The following is a 19420-nucleotide window of genomic DNA, read 5'->3' as shown; positions in this document are numbered from 1 at the left end:
AGGTAAAAATATTTTGTTGCAAATCTGCCCAACAGTTTTGGCACTGTAAACCCCTCTGGGACTACAATCTATTGACAGATAAAAAGCAATGTGTATGAAAAGACACAAAATGTACCCAGGCTAAAAAATAGGTATTTGATATATCTCAGAAATTGATTTGAAAATTGATTATAAATTACCAGGGGATTTGGAGGAGGGTGGTAAAGTGGTCGTCAAATTTTGACTTATAGGAGGAGGCAGAGGTAAATCTATAGATAAAATGTGTATCCAGGCCATTAAAATAGCATTTCTACAATTTGGAGCAGCTTGAGGAATATTTCAGGAAGTTTTGAGAGGGGACAAGGGGACTTATATTTTATGTTGAGGGGGGGCTAAAAATATTAAGCCTCCAAAATCACCTTAACGTTTTTTAACCATAAGCCTTTATGCACATCAGAGTCATTTGCTTCTCAATAGCAAGGTAAATCAGAATTTTCAAAAGGCTAAGCTAAGTTAATCAAAAGGCCTATGGGACCTATAATTTGTTTATGGTTAAATGCCAAGTTAATTTAAATGCCATTATAAGTTTTCAGGTGATCAAAACAGCGTATCTACAATATCTTGGGAATGGCTATGAAGACCGAGTCAAAACTTCCAGGCATCATTAGAGAAAGGGGGCATGTGGGCCCCAAATGGGAGGAGGAGGGGACAGACGGAAAGGGTTGAAATATTTTCCAACTAGGAATACCCGCATTAGGAATATAGTTTCTGACTATATCTGCTGCTTGTTGATTTCAAAGAGCTTTGATCTCGCCTGGCGATGTTGGATATAGGCATATGCTTTGGCACTTCAGTCTCTATCAAAATACTGTAGAGTTGACCAAAAGACATGTACACCGAATTCAAAACTTATGCTGTCAATAGTAAAGAGTTAACTGAAAAACCCTTTAACGTCTCCTGGTTTTCTTCAAGGCTGCCAATTACATCTCAAACGTTTAACCAATTTCTACAAGCTGCTCTTTTCCCTGTTGTTTTTAGTAAATTAAAAAATATGCTCTGGCCATTAGAAGGCTTAGGGGGCATTAGTCCTGCTTATGTTTGTGGCAATTTCTGTTAGTTTTAGGTTCATTTATCCATTGATAGTGATTTCTATTAATTTTAAGTTCGAATTATTATTTAATTCTACTCCTTCTCATCTTTGATTTAACCCAGCTCTTCACTTCACTTTTCTATAAAAAAAAGTCTTTTTAATTTTTTCTTTATTTAATTTCTGTTTGTTTGCAATTCACAGAGTCCTTTTTTATTGACTAATAACAGGACTATTTGTGAAGTTCTTTTGGTTTTTCTGCTTAAGAATTAAGATTCTGGCTAATTATTTAAATTTGGGCATTGTTAGTATTTTCCATTAAAATTTCTAAATAATTATTTAATTAATTAGAAACGCACAATATCCTATTGCACAGCAGTTTTTTACCTTAGATTACGAAGTCTATGCACTGCAGAAATCTTTGGTTTTATTTTTATAATGAGAATAAGTAGAATTTTGGTCTTTTTTAAAAATCTTTCTTGGCTCACTTGACTTACGAGCAGGGGAATTCTTTTAAGTCTCGTCCTTGATTAAAGTATTTCATCATAATTAGATAAACTAGGGAATAATTTAGTGAAACTCTTGAACAAAAAATGTAACACAAATTGTTTCTTTTTCACGAGGGGGGGGGGGGGTCTGGAGGATAAAGCTTGGTAAATTGGGATTCATTTGACAATCTGAGACAACCTGGGTCATGAGAATGCACTTCTTCAACAATTTTAACGTCAATTTGTCTGATTTTAAAATCACCTCAAGTTCAGTTAATTTGTCAAAATCTTAATTGTTTTTATAATCGTTTCAGTACTGTCTTTACTTTTTCTCTGGAAAATAAATCTTCCTTCACTTCCAAATTATCACAAACTTTTTCACTCTTTACTATATCTTTCCCGTAACTTTATCACAATTTAACATATCCTCAAAATATTCCACCGATTTCACTTTAACACTTTCTTATCACTCATTGAGATCATATTCTTATCTTGAAGTGGGGGACAAGTCTAAATTGACTACTCCTGTCAATTTTTTTACATGCCTATACAATATTTTACTATCTTGCTATCTATCTGCATCTTTAAATCTTTGCGATCTAGCATGTTTTTAAATCTTTTGGTTGTGTTTTTCTATAAGTTCAGCAACAGCTATGGAAGGATCTGATACATGAAGACTATTGATCAGCTTTGAACTGTGCATCCAAGTTGGATATCTTAGTAGGTATTTTGTGAAACAAAAGAAAGTGGAGCAGATTTTTAATTTATCAGTGTATAAAAATCTTCCAGACGTTTGCAATGTACATAATGTGGGAGAGAGCAAGCGTTGTACAGTGTTGACAGATAATAGCAATTAAAAAAACTTATTTAAGACTATGTAAGCATATGAAGCTAATATGCCGCGTTTGATGTGTTCTGTTAGGAGAGGACGACTGTAAGAAACTGTATTTCCAATGGGAATTCTACAATAAACAGTTTGGTCAGATCTTTGAGTTTCCAAGTACAATTTCATCAGGAGGTGGGCTTTACCAGTTGAAACGCACTACGTTGGACATTTCAACATTGAATTCAAGACCAGATTTTAAGTATTCTGTTTGCAGTTTTTTGAAAGGTTCAGAAACTTCTATTCGGATTTTGTGATGAATACAAGACATTTGACACTAGTCTGGAGCTTCAACGACATAATTGTTGAAATAACAAGGTGAGGCAATGGCATCTTGCCTAGCTCCTTTCTTAACGGGTACAGTTCTATTCCTTGGTCTTGGCATTTCATCTTTCTTAAGAGGGGTTTAAGTTGGACTTGTAGCTTAGCATACATATTCCTTTGAGATCTGATGACAGCTGGATTTACTCCTCTTTTAGCAGCCCTTAAAAGCATGAAGAGGTGGATAAAGGAGTCAGAGTTACATCAAACATGATAACTCCATAGATGAGTGAACTACCTGTACAAGAAGCATCAAGCAGACCATTAGCAACAACCGGAAGAGCATCTGCACATCCAATGGAATGTTGAATGCCAAACTGATGTAGAGGTGTGGAACATTTTTCTTCAAGCTCTTTTATGAAAATCAGTCGATAAAGCTTGCACAAACTGGTTGATACAGATCTGGGTCTGAAAGATCTACATTGATAGGTTTTTCAGGGTTTTTTTAATAGGAAAAAGATCTCCCACACATAATGTTGACAGAACCAAGCCTTGCAAAAAACTCATCATTGGCAGTAGTAACATGAGATGTTCTAAAAGTGCAGAACCACCATTTTTTATATGTATAGCATGATAACTATGCCTTGTGATTGCTTTGACTTAAGGTGCATAATAGCATCAGCCACAGGTGTTACATATACTATATAATCAGAGTCAAGGAATGCCTGCAAAAATTGGTCAAGCTCTTCAACATATTTGTGTTCATATCGGGGGCCTGTTAGAGATTATTTGGTCTCATAGAAAGAATACTAATCAGATAAAGGAACATCAGCAGCAGAAAGGGAAGTTTTGGGGATTCTTGGATGGAGTGATAACCAAAGGAATGAAGGTTATCTTTGATTTTTTGTACTGTCTGTTCTGTGATCTGCTTGTGGTGAGTCTGAAGTTCCTTGGCGAACTTTTTCTTTGTTGCTATTTGGGCAAAATTAGCAGGACCAGGCCAGGTCAGCTGCATTCAATCCATAGATGTAGCTAAAACTTTGCTGAATCATGTGGCTGACAGACTTTGACCTTCTTGCCTAGATGGCAATGCTAATTAGAGTGATTAGTAGGTATCTGAGAAGTTTTATTTGGTGAAAAGAACACAATATGGGCAGGTGATCAGGTATTAAATAATCACAGAACACCTTTGGTTGAGAGACATCTAAGAATAGAGAAGCAACAACATTGTCTATGTTGGATGTGGCCAAGGAATTGCAGATCTATATGAAATCTTTGTCTTTATCAATAACATTCAAAGGATTATCAAATGTTTCACCAACCAGAGAAGAACAGCCAGATGGAGCACTTAGGTTACAGTTAAAATCTCCAACTATTAGACATGCAGAATTATTAGAAATAATGCTTGAAATGCTTCTATATTAATCAGTCAAAATAATTCAGTATTATTCTCATAGGACTACTTCTCACTTTTGTAATGCTGTGTAATGTTTTTATTTTAGGCAAGGAAGTATAATCCTTTGACAAATACTATGAAATTTAACTAGCTTCAGCAGGTCCAGAATTCACTGGAAAAATCTTGTTCCTTAATTCATATTTTAATGCTTTCTCTACTTTCATCTCCTCATTACTCTTCTCCTCATATGATCTATTACTAAAATACTCCTTGTTCAAATCCCTTCTCTTTTCTACCAAGCTTAAAACGTTTTCACTAATAGAAGTATGATTTTTGCAATGAATTTATTCTCAAGCTGTAGAGAATCTGAAAAAGGGACTGGTACTTGCTGTTCATGAAAGTGAATCTTCATCCACTGGTGTAGAGCTGACACCTGTTCCTGAATCTGTTAATAATCAAACTGAGAACAAGTTGACAAATCTACTTCATCTGTGAATAAAATTATGTTTTTTGTCCTACAAAGATAACCTAAGAAATACAATGTTTTACTAGATTTTTTCTTGGTTTTAGAATCCTAGGATATTTTGATTTTTTTGTAGGAAATTTTGATTTTTTTTCCCCCTTATTTTTGATGAAATTAAAGGATTGAACATTCAAAAAAATGATTAGACTATAAGATAATTGATCTACTGGTCGATGTAATATTGCTCAACCAAACCAAAGCCTTTGACAAAGTTCAACACCAACAACCAATTTTGAAATTAAAGGCATATGAAGTGCACACATATATAGTAGCTTGAATAGAAACCTTTCTGACTGACAGGACTCAGAAGGTATTTGTGTACAACTGCAATGGCAATACTGTCTTTTCTTAGTTACAACCAGTCATGAGTAAAGCAACTCAGAGGACCATCCTGGGTCCCACATTATTCAGCATGTACATCAACAACTGTACCAACCAACATGAATAATCCTTTGATGCTATATGCACATGGTTGTAAGCTCCTTGGATGGACCCAAGATGATGTAACCAGCTGAGTGTGCAAAAACATTTGAGCCAGATATCCAAATGGTCACCGAAATGGTGTCTAGAGTTCAATTCCTCAAGATGTGTAGTTCTATACCTTAGACATAACAATCCAAAACATCCATATTGCTTAGGAGATACCCAGCTTGAGGAAGTTGGCAAGAAGGAAATGGGGGTCCTTGTTGACCATGAGTTGAAGTTTTGCTGCCACATACAATCTCAAGTTCCAAAAGCAAACTAATTCCTTGACCTCATAAAACAAACATTCCCCACCAGGAAGCCATGTGTAATAGTAAAACTTTATAAAGTCACAGTCCACCCTCATCTGGAATTTAGCATGACCCTAGCCTCTCCCAGCTATAAGATGTATGTGAAGGCACTGAAGAGTGTTCCAAAAAGAGCAGCAAAGCTGCAAGCACCAACACTCCAAGACAAAACCTACAAGAAACATCTTCCCTTGCTCAAACTCCCTACTTTAATATACCCTAAGAAAGACACAATGCAATAACAACTTGTAGGTTGCTGGAAAGTCACCTATAAAGTCATGTCTTCTCCCTGTCCCTTACACTTACCCAGAGAGGACAAACCAGAAAGCTCAGGTTCTCTATTGTACCAAGTAAGATCACCAACACTTTTTCTCAACCTGTTCCGACCCACTCGGGAACAGCCTGTCCAAAGCCACTGCCCTGTCTTAAACCCAAGAAACCTTCTAGAAAGGAGTTGATCAAGACTGGGTCAGTGCTGAATGGAGGCTAAACTAAGATGTCAGATCATAACCTCAAAACAACATCAGCAAGATTTTCAATATGAGGTTCTACACCACCTTATCTTGCTGGACATGCAATTTAAGATAGTATTCTTATTAACCAAAGTATTTTCTAAAATTATTCCAACTATCTCTTACACTGCCAAATTTTTGACTTTCTAATTCATTTTCAGCCATTCTTAGAAAGTTTCTCTCAAGCTCTCATCCTGGAGTCTAGCAACATCAAAACTTCCTAGAAGGTTAGAAGTTACCCTTCCTAAATTTCAGCTTTGAATTAACTCTAGACACTACTAGATGATCACCTTGACTTTTGACATCAATAACAGCAATCCTGTAAACCTGTATTGGTTTACACAATTGTATCCTGTATTGATCCTGCCAGTCTTTGATTTACATTAATAGAATCAATAAGGTCATTCGTCTTACCATCAAGTTAACTTATGGGCAATTTTATGACTAAATACTGTATTGCTTGTAGCTAGATTGTTATGCCTACAAAATAGCACCACTTTATAATCATTGCTATTTCCTTTCCTACATCAAATTTACTTTGGCTAGGATACTGTCTACTCCTATTTCCACCAACCGGGCATTGAGATCTAATAGCCTAATACAAATACCAGGTTTCTACCTGAGATCATGTCTATTTGTTGCTGTAACTGTAAGTAAAATGCATTTGAGTCACTAGCATCTGCATCAGTTGGTTCTGTAGGGGCATATACTACTGACTGATACCTAGCACATGTTAGTTATAAAATGAGTAACTAGAATTATATTCGTAATGCCTTCCCAAACTAAGTAGGACTTACAAGCTTCCTTATTCAACACAAGCCCAACTCCCTGTCTATGCATCCTATCATTCCTGCCTGAGTAAATAAATTATGTATGACCTAATTTCATGTTTTCTACCCCCTGGGATATGAGTTCCTGAAACTTCTAACAATCCCAGTTCCAAATGCCAAGACAATAGTTGCTTTTTAACTTTGTAATGTTCTGAGTAGCAATTTGCATAGGCCCATCTTGGTCACTACAAGGTTTTCCACACTTGGTGATGCTCTTCTATCAATAAGAGTTGATATCCTGAACACTCAATCACAAGCCTACTATTTCTGACCCATTATGGGGCTTCTCAAACCAAGTGGGTGGGCCTTCTCAAGGAATGGAACAACCTCCCCCAAGAAGTGGTTATGGCTGACTCTACCAATTCTTTCAAGAATAGTATTGACAAGTTTTTCAGTGAAGGTTAAATTTTATAGAGGCAAAACCCTTTTTATTACAGTATATTATTATTGTTATTACATATTCATGCCTATAAATACTATACTGCAATGGAGAGGCAGACCATAATAGGTAACTTAGCTAGGAAGAAATTATTTGTTATTATATCAAAATGTTATTTATTATTAAGCACAGCACTGAAATATAAGCTGACAGGAGTCAGGGAATCTGGTATAATGATAACATCTACTTTAGGACAACTTAAAATTGTATGATGGCAGTTTGGTCAAGGTTACTTATAGAACAGAAATCAGATAGAAAATAAGGAAACATACCATTAGATTCTCTACTCAATACTCTGTCTTGTAACACTGGAGAAGAGCAACTCTTCAGATTGAGATATTATAATAATAAAAAAGCAATATCATTTGGTTTCCCAAATGATACTCTTTCTAAGCGCAATACCGACCAGTCTGACAAGCCCCTCCCACTTAATTGTCCCAGATGTACCTTTAAGCTATATACAAAACTAAAAGAAAACACTAGATTGAGAAAGATATTATTTGGGGCTATATTTAGCACTGTTATACAGGATCAGAAGGGTGCAAATTGTCAGAATAGTAAATATATCATATCATAGGCAGCGCACAATGTATTATTTTTTCATACCAGGGCACTTCGTATTGAAAGAGTTGTCGTAGAAACTTCAAAAAGGGCTCATTTGATTGGAAATTGGAGTGGCTAGTGCCCTTTTTGATAGTCGAAAGTGATTGGAGGGCAACTAGCCCCCCCCCCATGCCCAGCATTCCCCTAAACACAACCAATCAAAATTTTGAGATAGCCATTTTGTTCAGCGTAGTTGATTTCCCGATAGAAAATATGTTTTTGAGGACACTCCCCCACAACCCTGGAGGCAAGGGTTTTAAGTTATGCCCTGAGGGCATATAAAAACGATGTTGGCATAATGTATCATTTATTATTTTTTTTTTCCCTTTAGAGCAGGGCACTTTGTATTGAAGAAGTTGTTGTAGAAACTTCGAAAAGGGCTCATTCAATTGGAAATTGGAGTGGCTTGTGCCCTTTTTAATATTCGAAAGTGACTGGAAGGCAACTAACATCCCTTCCACGCCCACCATTTTCTGAAATACATCCAATCAAAATTTTGAGACAGCCATTTTGTTAAACGTAGTTGATTTCCAGATAGAAATTATGTCATTGAGGAGGACACTCCCCCACAGCCTTCACAGCAAGGGTTGTAAGCTATGCCGCGGGGGCATATAAGGTATTTATAGAAGGAGTTGTCGTAGAAACTTCAAAAAAGGCTCATTCGATTGAAAATTCAAAGGGCTAGTGCCCTTTTTCATGGTCGAAAGTGATTGGAGGGCAACTAGCCCCCCCCCCACGCCCATCAGTCCCCCAACCACATTTATTCAAAATTTTGTGATAAGCCATTTTGTTCAGCGTAGTTGATTTCCAGATCGAAAATATGTTTTTGAGGAGGAAACTCCCCAACAATCCTCAGGGCAAGGGTTGTAATTTATGCCCTTGGGGCATATAAGGTTTTTATAGAACGTGTTGTCATAGAAACTTCAAAAATGGCTCATTCAATTGGATATTGAAATGGCTAGTGCCCTTTTTAAAAGTCTAAAGTGATTGGAAGGCAACTAACACCTCTTCCACGCCCACCATTTCCCCAAACACATCCAATCAAAATTTTGAGATAGTCAATTTGTCCCACGATGTTCAAAGTTCAGGAAATTATACCTTTGAGCGGGACACTCGCTCAATAATCTTCAGGGCAAGGGTTATAAGTTATGCCCTGGGGGCATATAAGGTTTTTATTGAAATCTTTGTCGTAGAAACTTGAAAAAGGGCCCATTTGATTTGAAATTCAAAGGGCTATTACCCTTTTTAATAGTCGAAAGTGATTTGAGGGCAACTAACCCCCTCTCATGCCCACCTTTTCCTCAAACACATCCAATCAAAATTTTTAGATAGCCATTGTCTTCAACGTAGTTAAAAGTTTTGGAAATTAGGTCTTTAAAGATGACAACCCCTCCCCACAGCCCTCAGGGCAAGGTTTGTAAGTTATGCCCTGGGGGCATATAAAGTTTTTATTGAAAGCGTTGTAATAGAAACTTCAAAAGGGCTCATTCAATTGGAAATTGAAAGGGCGAGTGCCTTTTTTAATAGTTGAAAGTGATTGGATAGCGACTAACGCCCCTCTTACGCCCATCATTTTCCAAAACATATCCAATCAAAATTTTGAAATATCCATTTTGTTCAACGTAGTTGAACGATTTGGGAATTAGGTCTTTTAGGATGATAACTCCCTCAGAGCCCTCAGTGCAAGGGCTGTGAGTTATGCCCTGGAAAATATAAGGTTAATATAGAAAGTCGTTGTATAAATCATAGGCAGCGCGATTGTGCTGTCTATGTAAAGAACGATGTTGGCAGAATTTTTTTTCCATTTCAGGGCACTTCGTATCGAAGGAGTTGTCGTAGAAACTTAGAAAATGGTTCATTCCATTGGATATTGGAGTGGCTAGTGCCCTTTTTAATAGTTGACACTGATTGAAGGGCAACTCGCCCCCCCCCCCCCCGTCATTCTCCCAAAGACATCCAATCAAAATTTTGAGATAACCATTTTGTTCAGCATAGTTGATTTCCAAATAGAAAATATGTTTTTGAGGAGGAGGCTCCCCCACAACCCTCAGGGCAAGGGTTTTAAGTTATGCCCTGGGGGCATATAAGAACAATGTTGGCACAATGTATTATTTTTTTTTTTCTTTTAGACCAGGGCACTTCGTATCAAAAAGGTTGTCGTAGAAAATTCGAAAAACGTTCATTCAATTCGAAATTGGATCGGCTTGTGCCCTTTTTAATAGTCGAAAGTGATTGGAAGGCGACTAACACCCCTTCCACACCCACCATTTCCCGAAACACATCCAATCAAGATTTTGAGATAGCCATTTTGTTCAGCGTAGTCGATTTCCAAATAGAAATTATATTTTTGAGGAGGACAGTCCCCCACAGCCCTTAGGGCAAGGGTTGTAAGTTACGCCCTCGGGCATATAAGGTTTTTTTTTATAGAAAGCGTTGTCATAGAAACTTCAAAAAAGGCTCATTCGATTGGAAATTCAAAGGGCTAGTGCCCTTTTTAACAGTCGAGAGTGATTGGAGGGCAACTAACCCCCCTTCACGCCCACCTTTTCCCCTAACACATCCAATAAAAATTTTACGATAGCCATTTTGTTCAACGTAGTTGAAAGTTCTGAAAATTAAGTCTTTGAGGATGACAACTCCCCCCTCCCCCTCACAGCCCTCAGAGCAGGGTTAAAAGTTATGCCCTGCGGGCATAGAAGGTTTTATTGAACGTGTTGTCGTAGAAACTTCAAAAAGGGCTCATTCGATTGGAAATTCAAAGGACTAGTGCCCTTTTTAATAGTTGAAAGTGATTAGAGGGCAACTAACCTGCCTCTCACGCCCACCTTTTCCCCAAACCCATCTAATCAAAACTTTGAGATAGCCATTGTATTCAACGTAATTTAAGTTCTGGAAATTAGGTCTTTGAGGATGACAACCCCCCCCCCCCAAAGCCCTCACGGCAAGGGTTGTAAATTATGCCCAAGGTTTTTATATAAAATTTTAATAGAACACGTTGTCATAGAAACTTCAAAAAGGGCTGATTTGATTGGAAATTGAAATGGCCAGTGCCCTTTTTCATAGGCAGCGCTAGCGCTGCCTAAGTAAAGAATGATGTGGGCACAAATGTGTTTTTTCACTTCGTATCGAAGGAGTTGTCATAGAAACTTCGAAAAGGGCTCATTCGATTGGAAATTGGAGGGGCTAATGCCATTTTTAATAGTCGAAAGTGATTGGAGGGCAACTAGCCCCCCCCCCTAGACCATCATTCCCCCAAAACACATCCAATCAAAATTTTGAGATAGCCATTTTGTACAACGTAGTTGGTTTCCACATAGAAAATATGTTTTTGAGAGGACACTCCCCCACAACCCTCAGGGCAAGGGTTTTAAGTCATGCCCTGGGGCCATATAAGGTTTTTATAGAAGGTGTTGTCGTAGGAACTTCAAAACAGGCTCATTCGATTGGAAATTCAAAGGGATAGTGCCCTTTTTAATAGTCGAAATTGATTGGAGGGCAGCTAGCCCCCCCCCACGCCCATCATTCCCCCACACATCCAATAAAAATTTTGAGATAGCCATTTTGTTCAGCGTAGTTGATTTCCAGATAGAAAATATATTTTTGAGGAGGATACTCCCGCACAACCCCCAGGGCAAGGGTTTTAAGTTATGACCTGGGGGTATATAAGTTGTTTATAGAAGGCGTTGTCGTAGAAACATCAAAAGGGGCTCATTCGATTGGAAATTCAAAGGGCTAGTGCCCTTTTCAATAGTCGAAAGTGATTGGAGAGTGACTAATGCCCCTCTCACGCCCACCATTTTCCCAAACACATCCAATAAAGATTTTGAGATAGCCATTTTGTTCCACGCAGTTCAAAATTCATGAAATTATACCTTTGAGCAGGACACTCCCCCTACAGTCTTCAGGACAACTGTTTTAAGTTAAGCCCTGGGGGCAAATGAGATATTTATTGAAATCGTTGCCGTAGAAAATTAAAAAAGGGCTCATTCGATTTAAAATTCATACGGTTATGGCCCTTTTTAAATGTCAAAAGTGATTGAAGAGAACTAACCCCCCTCCCACGCCCATCTTTTCCTCAAACACATCCAATCAATATTTTCGCTAGCCATTTTTTCAACGTAGTTGAAAGTTATGGAAATTAGGTGTTTAAGGATGACAGCCCCTCCCCCCCCCCCAGAGCTTTCAGGGCAAGGGTTCTAAGTTATGCCCTGGGGCGTATAAGGTTTTTATTGAAAGTGTAGAACCTTCAAAAGGGCTCATTCAATTGGAAATTGAAAGGGCTAGTTCCTTTTTTAATAATTGAAAGTGATTGGAGGGCGACTAACGCCCCTCTCTCGTCCACCATTTTCCCCAACACATCTAATCAAAAGTTTTAGATATCCATTTTGTTTAACGTAGTTGAAAGTTCTTGAAATTAGGTCTTTTAGGATGATAACCCCCTCAGAGCCATCAGTGCAAGGTTTGTAAGTTATGGCCTGGGGGCATATAAAGTTTATATAAAAAGGGCTATTATTATATATATAAAAATAGATTATATATATAAAATAGGTTATATATATAAAATATAGAAATTGTTATAGAAATTTCAAAAAAGGGCTCATTTGATTGGAAACTGAAATTGCCCTTTTTAATAGTCGAAAGTGAGTAGAGTAATTAAATCCCATCTTACGCCCACCATTTCCCCAAAAACATTCAATCAAAGTTTAAAGATAGCCATTTTGTTCAAAGTAGTTGAAAGTTCTTGAAATTATGTATTTATGGATGACAAACCCCCTAGAGCCCCAAGGGCAAAGGTTGTAAGCTCTGCCCTGGGAGCATATAAGGTTTTTATAGATAGAGTTGTCGTAAAACTTCAAAATGGGCTCATTCAATTCGAAATTGAGAGGGCTAGTGCCCTTTGTAATAGTCGAAAGTCATTGGGGGGTAACTAACCCCCCTCTCACACCCACCATTCCTCCAAACACATCCAATCAAAATTTTCAGATAGCCATTTTGTTCAACGTATTAGGATGTTCTGGAAATTAGGTCTTTGAGAATGACACCCTCCCCCCCCCCCTCAGCACTCATTGCAAGGGTTGTAAGTTATGCCCTGGGGGCATATAAGATTTTTATTGCAAGTTTTGTTGCAAAAATTTCAAAAGGGCTCATTTGATTGGAAATTGAAAGGGCTAAGGCCATTTTTAATAGTTGAAAGTGGGTGGAGAGCGACTAACACCCCTTCTACGCCCACCATTTCCCCAAACATATCCAATCAAAATTTTTAGATAGCCATTTCTTTCCACGCAGTTTAAAGTTCAGGAAATTATACCTTTGAGCAGGGCACTCCCCCCACAGTCTTCAGGGCAAGGGTTATAAGTTATGCCCTGGGGGCTTATAAGTTATTATTAAAATCTTATAAAATAGACTATTGAAAAGAATAGTCTTCATTCTTTGGGCTGACTAAACGAATCTGGAGAAGAACCCTCGAAGAATACAAGATGCAAAACCCTGCCGAAAATTCAGTCCGAAAGGAGGTGTTTCCGAAGCTATTGAAGCTCCTCCGGGATGAGCTGGCAAAGGATGACAATGTCAACCTTCAAAATGGGTTCACAGCATGCTTTGACAGAAAGCGTTGCATCGCAAAGATTCCCGATAGGCGATCAAATGAAGAAATCCGTGAGGCAGTTGGTGATTTTTTCATAACTTCCTTTGAAAAAAGGCGGTTTGTCACTGTTGGTACTGTGTCGCGTAAGAGAACAAAGCTTAACAAGGCTCCCGGAAAATCACTAGCTGAATCGAGTGACAGAGAAGATGAAGATCTTGAGGATTCAAGGACGAGTGAAGTGAAATCTGGCAAAGGTAAAATGAAGCAGAATAAAAGAAAGGGAGCTGGAAAAAAGTTACGAGAAGTCCTGAATCTTGACTGCTCATCTGACGACGCATCAGAAAATTTGCCTGAAAAACTGTGCGACGATTCCAGTGCACTTAATTGGGATGAAGACCAGAACAGTGAAAATAAGGGTGGTGACAATTCTACTTGTAAGAAGGACTCAGGTCTCCCAATTAAAGTGTGTGACTTCTATGCTGTGTTCTATGAGAAAGATTTCTACATTGGGTGAACAGAAGACTTTCCAGATGAGGGGATGGTAAAGTTCAAATTTATGGAACGTGTGAGCAATGCTGACTTCAGTTACAACTGGCCCAAGAAAGGTGATGTCAGTGTTGTTGAAGAAAGATGTGTTTTCGCTGGACCACTCGTTCGAAAAGGACATGGCCCCTTCCAAATTGCAGGGCACCGTGAAGTTACAAAGTCATACAAAAAAGGGATAGAAAAAATCCATAACGTCCACCCTCTTAAGTGGTCAGAAATACATATGGAAATGTGTTTCTAGGTTGTTATGTTACCATTTACAAAATTTATTGTGAAATAAAGGAGAAAAAAAGGTACTTTAAATTCAAAGTAACCCTGTTTAATGCCCTTTTTAATAGTCGAAAGTGATTGGAGGCCAACTAGTCCCCGTCTCACCCCCCCCCACCCAATTGCCCATGATTTTTAAAAACTAAATGTTGCCTTAAGATTAAATGAAAATACATTGTGTTAATGCTAATTCCCAATAAGGCATCTCAGCCATCCCAAGAACGACTGAGGGTATTATGCTCAAACTTTCGGGGCTACTTCTGCTCTTGAAATTTATCCAATTCAAAATAGCGTAAGTGTATCCAAGCTATCAAATAAAGTAAACAAATTTTTTTGCGGATGGTATCAAGTTTTCTATTTCAGGTCAACTAGAGGAGGTATGAAACTAAATTAAACGCTACTATTTGTGTCCAGATTTTTAAAAGGGTGTATGTTGTTAAAAATTGCTGAAAATTTTTCTCCAGCATACAAATAGCAGGTCAAACTATAAAGTCTTAAAAAAAGAAAACATTAAAAGTATTATTTTTTTCCCCTGAAAAGACTCTGTCAATATAAAACGAACAGAAATTAATTTAAAAAACTTTTTCCACAAAATAAGTTTTTCAAAGAAAAGTAAAGAACTCCATTAAACCAAAAATAAAATAAAATAATCTACCAAGTGTGAAACTACCACAAATCAGCATCGTTAAACAAATGAAACCCAAAACGAACAGAAATTACAATAAATAACCAAGTCAAACTCAAAACGAGCAGAGATTAACATAAGTTGGGCTCAAAACCCCAATGCCTTCCCAAGGCCAGAACATAATTTGCACTTTACTGAAAAAAATACAAATGAATGTGAAGTGTCAGTTCAATATTTATATACTGATATTTAGCAGACAAAATGTTAATATTATTTGATTTATTAAAGTTATGAAAGTAAAAACATCTATATTTTTTCAGTAAAGTGCAAATTATGTTCTGGCCTTGGGAAGGGATAGGGGTTTTAAGCCCTACTCAAGTTAATTTCTGCTCGTTTTCGAGTTTGACTCGGTTATTTATTGTAATTTCTATTCGTTTTGGGTTTCATTTATTTATCGATGCTGATTTGTGGTAGTTTCACACTTGGTAGATTATTTGATTTTATTTTTGCTAATTTTTGGTTTAATAGGGTTCTTTACTTTTCTTTGAAAAACTTATTTTGCGGAAAGTTTTTTTAATTAATAATAGTCAAAAGTGATTGGAAAGCAACTAACACCCCTTCCACGCCCACCATTTCTCCAAACACATCCAATAAAGATTTTGAGATAGCTATTTTGTTCCAAGCAATTCAAAGTTCAGGAAATTATACCTTTGAGCAGGACACTCCCCCCACAGTCTTCAGGGCCAGGGTTATAAGTTATGCCCTTGGGGCATATGAGGTTTTTATTGAAATCTTTGTCATAGAAACTTGAAAAAGGGCTCATTGAATTGAAAATTCAAAGGGCTAGTGCCCTTTTAATAGTCGAAAGTGATTTGAGAGCAACTAATCCCCCTCTCACGCCCATCTTTTTCCCAAACACATCCAATCAATATTTTAGATAGCCATTTTATTCAACGTAGTTGAAAGTTTTGGAAATTAGGTCTTTAAGGATGACAACCCCTTCCCCCCCCCACACACAGCCCTCAGGGCAAGGTGCCCTGGGGGCATAGAAGGTTTTTATTGAAAGCGTAGAAACTTCAAAAGGGCTCATTCAATTGGAAATTGAAAGGGCTAGTGCCTTTTTTAATAGTTGAAAGTGATTGGAGAGCGACTAACACCCCTCTCATGCCCACCATTTTCCCAAACACATCCAATCAAAATTTTTTATATATCCATTTTGTTCAACATAGTTGAAAGTTCTTGAGATTAGATCTTTAAGGATGATAGCAAGGGTTGTAAGCTATGCCCTGGGGACATATAAAGTTTATATAGAAAGTTGTTATAGAAAGTTCAAAAAGGGATGATTTGATTGGAAATTGAAATTGCCCTTTTTAACTGTCGAAAGTGAGTGGAGAGTAATTAACCCCCCTCTTACGCCCACCATTTCCCCAAAAACATTGAATCAAAGTTTAGAGATAGCCATTTTGATCAACGTAGTTGAAAGTTCTGGAAATTATGTATTTAAGGATGACAAACCCCCCCGATCCCCCAGGGCAAAGGTTGTAAGTTATGCCCTGGGGGCATATAAGGTTTTTATAGATAGAGTTGTCGTAAAACTTCAAAAAGGGTTCATTCAATTAGATATTGAGAGGGCTAGTGCCCTTTATAATAGTCGAAAGTGATGGGAGGGTAACTAAACCCCCTCTCACGCCCACCATTCCTCAAAACACATCCAATAAAAATTTTCAGATAGCCAATTTGTTCAACGTAGTTGAAAGTTCTAGAAATTAGGTATTTGAGAATGACACCCCCAGCACTCAGGGCAAGGGTTGTAAGTTATGCCCTGGGGCCATATAAGATTGTTATTGAAAATTTTGTTGTAGAAACTTCAAAAGGGCTCATTTGATTGGAAATTGATAGGGCTAGGGCCATTTTTAATAGTTGGAAGTGATTGGAAGTGACACATCCAATCAAAATTTTAAGATAGCCATTTCGTTTAACGTAGTTGAAAGTTCTGGAAATTAGTTCTTAGAGGATGACAACCACCCTAACAGACCTTAGGATAAGGGTTTTAATTTATGCCCTGGGGGCATACAAGGTGTTTATAGAAAGCATTGTCATTTCCAAAAGGGCTCAATTGATTGGAAATCAAGGGCACTTTGTATTGAAGGAGTTGTTGTGGGAACTTCGAAAAGGACTCATTCGATTGAAAATAGAAAGGGCTGATGCCCTTTTTAATAGTCGAAAGTGATTGGAGGGCAACTAATCCCCCTTCCATTCCCACCCTTTCATTTGCCCATTATGATTAAAAACTAAATGTTGCCTTAAGATTAAATCAAAATGCACTGTGTTAATGCTAATTCTCAATAAGGCATCTCAGCAGTATCCCAAGAATGACTGAGGATATTATGTTCAATCTTTTGGGTCTACTTCTGCTCTTAAAAATTAACCAAGTCAAAATAGCGTATGTGTATGCAAGCTAACAAAGAAAGTAAGCAGATTTTTTGCGAATTGTATCAAGTATTCTATTTCAGAGCAACTAGAGGAGATATGACACTAAATCAAACACTAGTAATTGTGTACAGATTTTTAAAAGGGTATATGTTGTTAAAAATTGCTGAAAATTTTTTTCCAGCATACAAATAGCAGGCCAAACTATAAAGTCTTAAAAAACAGAAAGATTTTAAGTATTATTTTCTTTTTCTCTGAAAAGACTATGTCAATATAAAACTAACAGAAATTAACTTAAAAAACTTTTTCCGCAAAATAAGTTTTTCAAAGAAAAGTAAAGAACCCCATTAACCAAAAAATGAGCAAAAATAAAATGAACTAATCTACCAAGCATGAAGCTACCAAAAATCAGCATTGAAAAATAAATGAAACCCAAAGCAAACAGAAATTACAATAAATAACCAGGCCAAACTCAAAACGAGCAGAAATTAACATAAGTTGGGCACAAAACCCCTATGCCTTCCAAAGGCCATAATAAAATTTGCACTTTACTGAAAACATACAAATGAATGTGCACTGTCAGTTTAATATACATATACTGATATTTAGTAATCAAAATATTGATATTATCTGATTTATTAAAGTTATAAAAGTAAAAACGTTTATATATTTTTTGTTACCCAGAATGAACAGAAATTACAATAAATAACATAGTCAACCTTAAAACAAGCAGAAATTAACATGAGATGGGCTCAAAACCCCTCTGCCTTCCCAAGGCCAGAACATAATCTGCACTTTAGTGAAAAAAAAATACAAATGTTTTTACTTTTATAACTTTAATAAATCAAATAATATTAACATTTTGATGACTAAATATCAGTATATGTATATTAAACTGACAATACACATTCATTTGTATTTTTTCAGTAAAATGAAAATTATGTTCTGGCCTTAGGAAGGCATAGGGGTTTAAGCCCAACTTATGTTAATTTCTGCTTGTTTTGAGGTTGACTCAGTTATTTATTGTAATTTCTGTTTGTTTTGGGTTTCATTTATTTATCGATGCTGATTTGTGGTAGTTTCACGCTTGGTACATTATTTTATTTCATTTTTAGTTTAATGGAGTTCTTTACTTTTCTTTGAAAAACTTATTTTGTGGAAAAATTTTTTTAATTAATTTGGAAAAAACCTCAATTGGGGAATCAATTAGTACTGGGGTGCTCCTTTTGTTATTAAAGACCAGTTTGTCCTTCAAAAAGAGCTTCTATCGTATTACTCTCTTTCTAAATATAGTAGTTATTACAATCAAAGTCTGAATTCCAGTCTCCCCCCCCCCTTAACAGTGTCATTTGTAGCACCATTATTTACAGAAGTTTCCTGATTTTGCTTATTTTTTTAAGTGATTTTTTAGCAGTAAAATTCTAGCAGAGGGGTTTTTGCCTATCTTGGAAAATAGGCATATGAAACTGTCAGCAATGGATTTGGAGCCTCAATATTCCCATGGGAAGGAATTTTGAAGTACCAACTATTACCCCTTTCCTCTCCAAAGGAAACAGACTTTTCATCATCTTTCTGTTACAAAAGTAGAACATTGAGAAATAAGTCTACTGTTAAAATAAAGCATAAAAAACTGTTTTGGGCCTTCTACCTTTGCTAAATTTTGATTTGTAAAGTTTTAAAGATTTGTTACACCTTAATCTATTTCTTAAATTCATGAAAAAACAGGAGTAGGGCTTAAAATCCTGCTGAAATAATAGGAATTATGTTCTACCCAAGAGGCTTCTTGCTAACCTGGAAAGTAGTTGAGTTATGTGGATGAAATTTTTAATAATAAATCCAGAGCCTAGAATATAGCCCAGCTAAAGTGTTATCAAGCTAGCTTACTATCTCTATGCTTTCTTTATTTATAGAGGTTATAATAATAATAATAATAATAATAATATGACATACAAATATGACAGATCTGTTGAAATTTTGTCAACAAAAAATATTTTAGGTTAATTTTGGGTTTTTAGTCTATTTTTCATTGGCTCTAGTTTTTGAATTAATTTCTATTATTCCAGAATGACTGTAAGCTACATCAAGAGTTTTTTCTTAAATTTCAGAAAAAAAAATGTACAAATATTTAAAACCTTATCAAGCAGGATTGAGTAAAGGTTTGATGCTCACCACTGAGATATCCAGGGAAGCCAGGGGG

General features: G+C 36.7%; 1 protein-coding gene across 1 annotated transcript in view; it reads left to right on the top strand.

Annotated features, from left to right (window-relative positions):
• Positions 1-19420, top strand: part of NSD (Nuclear receptor binding SET domain protein) — a 123172-nt gene that overhangs the window by 33158 nt on the left and 70594 nt on the right. The window lies entirely within an intron of this gene.

The sequence above is a fragment of the Artemia sp. Qi Xiang Cuo genome, chromosome 4 (assembly GCF_049724085.1).
Source record: "Artemia sp. Qi Xiang Cuo chromosome 4, ASM4972408v1, whole genome shotgun sequence".
In the NCBI taxonomy this organism is placed as follows: Eukaryota; Metazoa; Arthropoda; class Branchiopoda; order Anostraca; family Artemiidae; genus Artemia; species Artemia sp. Qi Xiang Cuo.
This window is presented reverse-complemented; position numbering and strand designations above follow the sequence as displayed.